This window comes from Pseudorca crassidens, chromosome 17, assembly GCF_039906515.1.
Source record: "Pseudorca crassidens isolate mPseCra1 chromosome 17, mPseCra1.hap1, whole genome shotgun sequence".
NCBI lineage: Eukaryota > Metazoa > Chordata > Mammalia > Artiodactyla > Delphinidae > Pseudorca > Pseudorca crassidens.
The window spans coordinates 75053331-75060078 of NC_090312.1; the positions used below are offsets into that span (position 1 = coordinate 75053331).

Below are 6748 nucleotides of genomic sequence, written 5' to 3' on the forward strand. Positions count from 1 at the left end.
GATAATATTAATGTCCAGGGGATTTTTAAAAAATCTTAAAATTCAATGTTACAAGCCCCAAAGGATTTTATTGTCAGAAATCATTACTCTACACACCTGAGTTCTGCAATGATGCTTTTTGAATGCCCTGTTATTTCTGAGAGTTCTTCTGATGTGCAAAGATAATGTAACTGCCTTCATGGCTTATAACTGATAATATCTGGCACCAGGGCTCTCCTTCCCACTGATGAAGGAGGGGCAGGGCGAAGGGGAAGAAAGTGAAATTTTCTATGAAAATATAAATCAGAATCCTCCTGATTTATAATATACCTTCTGATAAATATTTATAATATACTTTATTTACGTTTAATATAATATAAATATATATTTATATTAAATTATTTATATTTATAAATATATATTTATAATAAAATATAAATATAATATAAATATTTATAATATATCTTCTGATAAATATTTAACCCATTCACAGGTCACAGGTCTTTCAGGAGTGATCCCTCTGTCTTAAAGAGTTCCCTCCGCTCTTTGCCTTCCCAAGTTGGTACCTCCGTGCAGGGAAGATCATAGGTAAATCCATTGTGGGGATGAGAGCGCGTGGCTCTGGTCTGCGTGCTATTTTCCAGATAATGTACAACTTCCTCTGAAATCCCCTCATTCTGCAGATCCTGTGGGTGATTGGTACTGGTGCCTGCTACGTTTGGTCCTGTCCCAGTCTCTCTGCTGACAGCCCCAGATGTAGGCTGCAGTATCTGCAAAGCTCAGCCCTCAGTGTGCTGCACCATGGGCATTCTTGTCTCCAAGAATCTCCTGGTTCCCCCCATTCTCTCAGAATTCTTTGCACCACTCTCCCCACACCTGGGCCCCTCCACCCCTGCCAAGCTGGTGTTTCTGGATTCCCTGCTCAGAGCTGGGGGCTCCGTCTCACTTCTCTCTGTTCACGGATACTGTGCTCCCCGCTGGAGCAATACTGGGACTGAACCGAATGCTTCTCAGAGAGACTTTCACCTCACCTGTGCTGTGCCCAAGGGAACTGAGGCCCTGGCTGCTATGTTCTTAGATGCCCTCAGACCCATCTGGAGCACCCATCTTGGGGTTATACACCTCTCCAATCTCAGTCTCCCATTCCTTTGTTTGATGGGAGTTGGAATTAAGGATGCTGGCAGCTAATCTCTTGCTTTTCTTTTTTCCCCCTCCCTCATTCTCCCAGCACCTTTGCGGCCTGGATGATGACGGTGGTGGTGGTGATGGTGAATAGCTGCTACGCTAATATAGCTCTTACCACGTATCAGGCACTCTTCTGCTAATTAGCTCATTCAGTCCTCACAACAGCCCTGTGAAGCAGGTTCTATTATCACTCTGTTTTTACAATTTAGAAAAGTATGTATTCAGAGCTGGATAACTTGCCCAAGGTCACCCAGCTAGTAAGGGTTGGAACCAGAATTTGAATCCAGGCAGTCTGGCTCCAGAGTCTATGTTTTCATCCTATGATTCTGTCTCTCACTTCTTTTTCCCATCTGGCTAGATCTCTTATTTCATCTCCTCCTTCTTCCAAGGACGGACTCTGGGGATTATGGTGTCAGCCTAGCCCACCCTGAGAAAGCAGAGCCTGAGGCCACACTGACGTTTGATTTGGGAAATGCAATCCCAAAGAAGCAGGAGTAGGGGAAGGACAAGTGACACAGAGAAGGAGGGTAAGAAAATGTAAGGGGAATGTGTTGTTGAGCATAATGGCAAGACCATTGCTCAGTCTCCCGGGATGTCTTTAGGGGGGATAAATGAAGGGACTGTATGTCCAGTCGGGGAGAGGAAGGGAGAAGCATCGTGCCCTGCCTCCCATATCCTATGGGTCACGGTCAGGCCCATGGAGCTTTAACGCTAACAGGAATGCCAAACGAGCCCCAGCGTACCCTCACCTCAGTGCAACGGGAGAGAAGGGGGTGGCGCTGTCTGTAGCTGCAGAGACAACTGGCTGTGTGACCTGTGGAAGAGGATGAGGCCCACTGGGGGCTTCACAGGCCAGTAAGCAAAGCCTGCGTGTGGATCTGGGATGGTGCCTAGGCAGAGTCTGGTCCATGCTGCTTTCCCCTTCCCTGTAGGGATAAATGTCATCACAGAGAGGAAGCAGAAAAGAAAAAAGTAAACTTACATTAGGAGGTTTAAAACCATTACTCCCATTACATAAGGAAATACAGCACAGAGAAAACTGCCCCGGTGGAGGCCCAGGCCCCGAGCGTCCAGCTGAGTTTGTTCTGCCTCGTCGCAGCTGGTCTTCACGGGGCGGCAGCAGTTCAGTGCCTGGCCTACCTCTCCACATGCTGCCAGGGTCTCCAGACCACATAGCTCGGATACAGCCCGCACCTCGTAACACCCAAGGTAATACCTCTCCCAGAGTCTTCATTTCCTGCCGTAGAATGGATCATTCCCTAGAGTAACTGACGTTGGAAATGTTTCTTCTCTCTAGGGAAATCTTTTCTCTACCCCAGGGAGAGACTGGCCCTACAGAGCCAAGGAGATTGTCACGTGATCATATGACATCAGAACCTTCTGAAATCTGAAGAAAATCGATCTCAGAAAGAATGTGTAGAATGTCCATAACTTAGCCCGATCTCAGTCCACTTTTGCTTTCTTAAATGTCTCTACGGAGGGTTAAAAAAAAAATCTTGAGGTCCAGATTCACCTAAGCACATTCTATTAAGTGATTTTTTTTTAAGATGTTGGGGGCAGGAGTTTATTAATTAATGAATTTATTTTTGCTGTGTTAGGTCTTCGTTTCTGTGCGAGGGCTTTCTCTAGTTGTGGCAAGCGGGGGCCACTCTTCATCGCGGTGCGCGGGCCTCTCACTATCGCGGCCTCTCTTGTTGCAGAGCACGGGCTCCAGACGTGCAGGCTCAGTATAAGTGGTATGTTTTAATAAACATTTAGAAAAGAGATTTCCATTATTACTCTTACCATAAAATTTGGATTTTGAAATGTTCATACAATAGGAAAAACTGGCACCAAATATTTTCTGGTTTTTTTTTAGAACAAGGAGGCTTATGGACCTAATCCACGTCTTGTTAAAGCACAGACATTTTCATTCTGTCATAGTCCAGTAAGTGGTAGCCATTGGTCAAAGTGGGTTTATTTACCCACCTATTAGGTGAAGGTGGGGCGTGGCAGGTATTCAGACATTCTGTTCCCCTGGTGGTGTTTCCATGGGGATTACACAACCCAGAACCCTTATCCCTACAGCTGCCCACCTGTGTATGCTCATACTCTGTGTCCCCCTGTCGTCTTCTATTTTGAGGACAAATTCTGCACACAGCTGTGAAGCATCATCAAGGAGAAGCTTGGGGCACTGTCTGCAAATGTCCCTTTATTTCTCCCGAACTCCGATAGCTCTCTGGACATACCTCGTTTTTTTTTGTTTGTTTGTTTTTTGTGGTACGCGGGCCTCTCACTCTTGTGGCCTCTCCCGTTGCAGAGCACAGGCTCCGGACGCGCAGGCTCAGCGGCCATGGCTCACGGGCCCAGCCGCTCCGCGGCATGTAGGATCCTCCCGGACCGGGGCACGAACCCGTGTCCCCTGCATCGGCAGGCGGACTCCCAACCACTGCGCCACCAGGGAAGCCCAGGGTAAGGCTTTTATCTGACTTGTTCCCTGGAGGTAGATTTTTCTGCCAGTTGGAATTCTTTCTGTCGCTAAAGATCGATTATTTCTCCCAGATGATTAGAAGGCATAAAAAGTCCCTTATAGCTGTTTTTCCTGAAATTATGTTTAACCATCTTCAGTCTCAGTATCATTTCACTGGCCTTCCTGTTTTCAAGACCTCTGTCCATTTACAACTACCAGTTAACTTGGTTAATGATTTTCCCCTAAATAATGGGTGTGGTGTTAAACAAAATAGAAGAGCACAGTAGTTAAAAAATACCGGATAACTGCTAAAAGTAGCTGCAAAACCTGCTGAAAATGCCTGGGGTTGGTAATGCTGAATTTCATTCAAGCTAAGACTCCGCTGATTGCAAGATTTCACCGTTATTTTATATTCCACTAAGGAGAAAAGCTGCTGCCAATTGAACTATGGCATAATGATTCCTTATCACTTAGATCATTCATTTTCCACTTGTTGAAAAGAGTATTAGCCTTGATTAGACCCAGATATCTTTTATCGTGTATCCCTCTCTATGCATACGTAAGAAGGAAACCATCAGCAGAATGAATGGACGAAGATATCATTAAAACTTTGTCCCTCTATCGAGTCCAACTGTTCTGTATCACTAGTTCAGTCGAAGTCATCGATGATTGTGAATGATGCAGTGGTTTGAGGATAGCTGTGTGTGTGTGCTCTCTTTGTCTGGTTTATTTTTCTTTTCATCGTGTACAGTCTGAACCCAGCATTCGCTTCTCACATCTTCCACGAGGATCTCCAACAGAATTTTTACGTCCCAGCGTGTGTTGAATTAGCAGTAAAATCTTAAGGAGATTAGATTTAAGGGAACCTTGGGCAACTTTTTAAAAAAAGCATGTGTTCTCCACCGTTTCATTGATTAAGAGGAGATGCTGTTGTGATTCTTGATTTAGCAGCAATCAGTCTTTTGTTTACATGGTTGTGGTTTTATTTGTTGTTTTGCTGTACACTGGAAACAGAAAGTGTTCTACATGATTTTCAGTCAAGGGTTGTGGTAGTTTCTCTGTGTTTGTAGTGACATCTACGTTGTCTTTCTAGGATTTTTTTCTGTGCAAACAATCTTTATTTATGAAGAAAAACTTCTTTGTTTTGTTATAAAACCAGCGCTGGGTGAAGGCACTTGACTGGGGAGAGATGGGGCCGGGATCCTAGTGGAAACTAATGTGCCTGACTCGGCCTCTGAAGGCTGCTCGCAGCGAGTAGGGGCGGTTGTTTTTAGAATTTTCTTCAAGCCACTGACGCCCCTTCTGCAAGTTTCAGGGAACCAAGAGGCAGTGGCAGCCGTGGCATTTCTGGTGACCCGCAAACAGTGACCACGCGGTGCAGCTCTGATTTCAGAGCTCTTAAAGTGTGCCTCAGGGCCCATTTTAAAATTGGTTTAATTTTAAATGGGTTTATATTTTCATATTTTTATGAGGAATTTAACCTTATTACAGAAAGTTTTGAAAATAGAGAAAAGGAAAATAGTTCCCCAAATCTAACTCGACTGTTGGCAGTTTTGCGTATGCCTTAAAGTACGTGTGGATGTAACTAACCATTGATGGCATGAAATTTGGTAATACATTTTCTAGTGTTCTTATATATGTAACATCATATAATAATAGCTTATTATTTTTTATTATTTTTTTATTATTATTTTTAGGTTACTGCAGTATGTTTATAACCATCATTTACAATTTTACTGAAGTGATTCTAAAATGGAATTCAGTCTTTTTCATCTAATACCTAAAAGTGTTGATGCCTTTTTTTTCAACTGTGGGTTTTGTGTGTTTCCCTTCCCGTAAGCTTTAAGTAGCTTATTATCATAGGCCCTGAGTTAGGATTCTTTATAGAGTTTTTAACCATCTTTTGTTCCCCAGATTGGTTGGGAATTGATCTTCTTTTCCTATGGCAGCCTTCCTTTCTAAGTCATCTCAGTCATAAATTTATTTTTCAGAAAAATCCAGTTGTCTCAGTCATTCATTAAAAACCTAAATCTATTAGCCAGGGGTAAAATACAGCCGTTCCGACTCTTCGTGCAGCTGAAATAGCTGTTGGAGGCGTCGGATGTTCTGCTTTTCACCTGGCTGCTTCAGCATCACATGGGCTGCGCCACGCCGTAAGCTGGGACGTGAGGTGATTCTGTTATCCCTGAGGCCCTAGAGTTGCTTCTCTTGCTGGCATGAAAATGGCTATGTTGTCTCATTCTAGGTACTCGGGTTTGAAAGTCTGGACCGATAAGGACATTAGTCAAAATAAAGATTATTTGATATTTGAAAGATGATTAAACCATTCAGATTTTAGTCATTAGAACAGCAAAACAACATAAACAGATGCTTTCTAAATATATGATGTGGAGCAGTTGGTAACATTCATTTTAGGATCATTGTGTCAATCCTTTCCCTAAACTAGTTTCTTACAGCTATTTTGGGTCTAAAGATGTTTAATATTCAGGCAGAGGGATGCACTAACTCTAAGAGTTCAGGTTTTTATTTTTTCTAACGAGAATTTCCTTCTGTAGCTTGAATAAATGAGCTGAACTGAGATAGCCATGCTGTGAAAAATATTTGGTTGCTCAAAAGGCTACTCATCCTAGTGTTCAGAGACTTTACTTTTCTCTGGAAATTTCAGGAGTTTTGACTTCCCTCACACCCTACGGATCCTGTCCAACTCAGGATGAGAGAGTCAAAGAGGGATCTGGTAGCACAGAGTCCTATTTAGAGGGGCCTTTATCTGCCACTCAAAAGAGAATAGTGGCGGAAGTCACTTTGGGGAAACTTCCTTCTCAAAGTGTTGACCAGTGAGAACCAATGAGTAAAAAGCAAGCTAACAATAAACAAAAGTGAGAAAAGCAACTGTGATACTGAGTCACGTGGTAGAATATTTTGGAAATATTAACTGGTGTCACCCCATCAACTTCTCCCCTTTTCCCCTCCTCCCATTTGAGCAGCTGTTTCATTCACTGCCCTGGGAGGAGATGTGGCAGTTACCAAGCACGTGTGCCACAGTCTACGCCTGGCCTGCCCTCCACCTCCAGCAGCCCCGGTGCCTTGGGCCTTTTCTTCAGCTGAAAGGCAAGGGAAAAAATGTTGACTATCAGT

The 6748-nt window shown here is 43.6% G+C and overlaps 1 long non-coding RNA gene across 1 annotated transcript; it reads left to right on the plus strand.

Annotated features, from left to right (window-relative positions):
• The first annotated feature begins 379 nt into the window (after nt 1–379).
• On the plus strand, nt 380–2894 carry LOC137209854 (uncharacterized). Its single transcript, XR_010936136.1, has 4 exons — nt 380–567; nt 1554–1691; nt 2264–2373; nt 2462–2894. It is a non-coding gene; the product is annotated as an uncharacterized lncRNA (long non-coding RNA).
• Nucleotides 2895–6748: the final 3854 nt, after the last annotated feature.